The 2,707-nt window shown below is 59.4% G+C and overlaps 1 protein-coding gene across 1 annotated transcript in view; it reads left to right on the top strand.

Annotated features, from left to right (window-relative positions):
• Window positions 1-2,707, top strand: part of Gabrd (gamma-aminobutyric acid type A receptor subunit delta) — an 8,126-nt gene that overhangs the window by 563 nt on the left and 4,856 nt on the right. The window lies entirely within an intron of this gene.

Raw genomic sequence — 2,707 nt, 5'->3', positions numbered from 1 at the left:
CAGCCCGCGTCCCAGAGGAGAAACCGGCGCTGCGCCCAGGCGCGCGTCCCTGCCCGGAGCCTTCCCATGCTGGGGCAACTCCTGGCGCAGGTGGACGGTTCTGCTGGAGTGGAGCCCCTTTCCGGTGCGGCCCAGCAGGTCCCGGCTTACTCCTGTCCTCTGCCATCTGACGTGTGCTCTCAGTCACCAGGGCGTTCTGGGCCCAGCTTGAGCCCAGCCTCTTGCCCCAGGGGGGAAGAGGAGCCCAGGAAGGGACTTTCCAAAATCATCTTGGAGCAGAGGCTGCAAAGCAGAGAAGATCCAGGCCCCTCATACTCTGGACCGCAGGGCCCAGCCTGTGGACCCTGGAGACCATCAGAAGCTGAAATGGTGAATGTCAGCCTGCACCCCTGCGGTGGCTGTGAGGCAGGGCCTAGGGCCAGGGTCTCCCTGTTTGGGGGAAGCAGACCGGAGACTGGATCCGGTGTAGACACGGGGGTGGTGGTGCTGGAGAGTCAGCCCTGAGCAGGAGCAGCCCACATCTTGGGGGCCCTGTGGTCGCTGCGGCCTCTCCCCGACTCCTTCACCTGGTTCCAGCTGTGCCAGAAGGTAGAGTGTTGACGCAGCCTGGGGACTGTGCTGTATGTGCGGTGGCTCTGGCCCCAGCCCACGGCTGCTTAGTCAAGAGTCTGAGGTTCAGATGGCTCCAAAACCCTGTCATGTTAGCTGAAGTTTGACACCAGAACTCATTTGGTGGCAGATCTGTCCTGCCTGCAGGGCCATGAGGTTAATTTTGTGTTTATTTATCTTATGTACAGGGCTTATTTATAGATTTCCTTCAGGGAAAGCCCTTAGGCCCCCTCCTCCCCAAATCTGTATGTGCAGTGTCCATTTGCCATTTTCTGAGGTCTGAAGCCCTTGTCCCGGTGGGTGTGTGGCTCCTGGTGAGGGGAGGTGCCTCTCAGAGTGCCCTGCTCTGAGGCTGTGGCCACCGCCTCTTCCCATTCTGGGTGGTGGTGGCAGCCACCACTCCACTAAGCTCCCATCTCCTTTGCCAACAGAGTTGTTACCAGAATTCCACGTTTCAGTCTGTCCTTTATCCGATTCTGCCCAAACTTTCTGCTCTGGGCTTTGGCTTGGCCATGGCAGCATGGGATGGGACAAAAAGGTTGTCCTTGAGGCGGAGAGGCTGGGATGTGGCAACCTTCAGACTGGCGCGGTGCCTCCAGCAGCCCCTCTCCCCTCATCTGGGGCCTCGTCTTGGTGGGCCTTTGTGTCCTCAGTCCACATCCCAGCCTTTCCTCAGAGCAGGGCTTGGTGAGCAGTGCTGGGTCTGTGGGTCGGGCCCTGAGGCGTGGCTTGGGTGTTGCTCCCCAGCTCCTGGGGCCTCCTCTCCTTGGAGCTCTGGTGCGGTGACTGCGGTGCTGCTCCTCGCCTTGGTAACCGGGATGCTAGCGAGGCTCCTGTAGCTCTAAAAGCAGAGCTGTTGGATCCGTGGGCTTTGTGTGTACCGCACTGGGTGAGGGGGCAGCACCCCGCTGCCTTGCTGAGCTGCGCCTGCCTCCCTCTCGCAGCACAGACGGTGATGGGGAGGCTTTGTTTCTTGGTGGGCACGGGGGCAGGAGCCCCATGACCCACCCGGAGCAGCCCAGAGCAGCAGCTGATGTGTTTCCACCATGCAGGCTCTGCCCTGCCAGTCTGAATTTCTCAGCCCAGTGTAGACCTGGAGCCTATGTGGCTCTGAGCATCTGTCTGTCCACCCATAGGATGCCCCAGTCCAGGCCTCTGGGACTTGGGAGGCAGAGCTGAGACCGTCCTGCCTTAGCCACTCCCAGAGTGCAGCATTCAAGCCTCCCCCCACGGGCCTTGCCTGCCCTGTGCATCCTGACCCCAGAGGGGGGCCAGCAGCCTCTGAACCCAGAGTCCAGCATGCAATGCGTCCTCCTCTGCTCCCTGGCCGTGGGCATCTGCTCAGCAGCATCTGGGAGAGCAGGGACAGGGTAGGGCTCCCTTCTAAATCTCAGGAGATGGCAGGGGCCACCACCACCACTTGGTGAGGGCGGCTGGGCACCCTGTCACACACCTGTCATCCCAGCTTTTCAGGAAACAGGTTGGAGGACCAGCCTGGGAAACAGCAAGCCTTGTGTCTGAGTAAAATTAATACATTAAAAACATGCAGACTGAGACAGATAAGCAGAAATATTTTTCAAAAATAGGGCTTCCTGAGCAGCTGGGTCCTGGCCTTGCCTTCGTGCGCCATGCCTGGGCCTGGGCACAGGGAAGGACACACACACATGTCACCCTTGAGCGGGGCAGGGATGGGCCTGGGAAGGATGGTGTCTCCTATTGGCCTCGGTACAGGTCCGCTGATGGCATCTGGGCTGGTCCAAAAATAAAGCCGAACTTGGATCCCTTTACATCTGGCCTTTGGGCAATTTGCATTCCTGGCTGTGCCTGCTAAAGCTGCCTCACACCTTGTTCCCTTCCCCGCAGTCCTGGGGAGTGGGGCAGTAGCCTCCTGTTGGAGTGACCTGCAGGTTGGAGGCCTCGCTCTGCCCCAGCAAAGTGGCATCTGGGGGGTCAGAGATTTGCAGAATTTCCTTAGCTAAGGAGCTCAGGGCTCCAGGAGGCTCTTCAAAAGGACTCTTAGGGCCGGGGATTTAGCTCAGTGGTTCTGCTGCCTGCCTTGTAAGCACAAGGACCCAAGTTCAATTCCTGGTACCAAAAA

Source organism: Fukomys damarensis, unplaced genomic scaffold (assembly GCF_012274545.1).
Source record: "Fukomys damarensis isolate Sample0158 unplaced genomic scaffold, DMR_v1.0_HiC HiC_scaffold_23, whole genome shotgun sequence".
Taxonomy (NCBI): domain Eukaryota; kingdom Metazoa; phylum Chordata; class Mammalia; order Rodentia; family Bathyergidae; genus Fukomys; species Fukomys damarensis.
The sequence above is the reverse complement of the archived record's forward strand: the minus strand, read 5'-3'. Positions and strand labels throughout refer to the sequence as shown.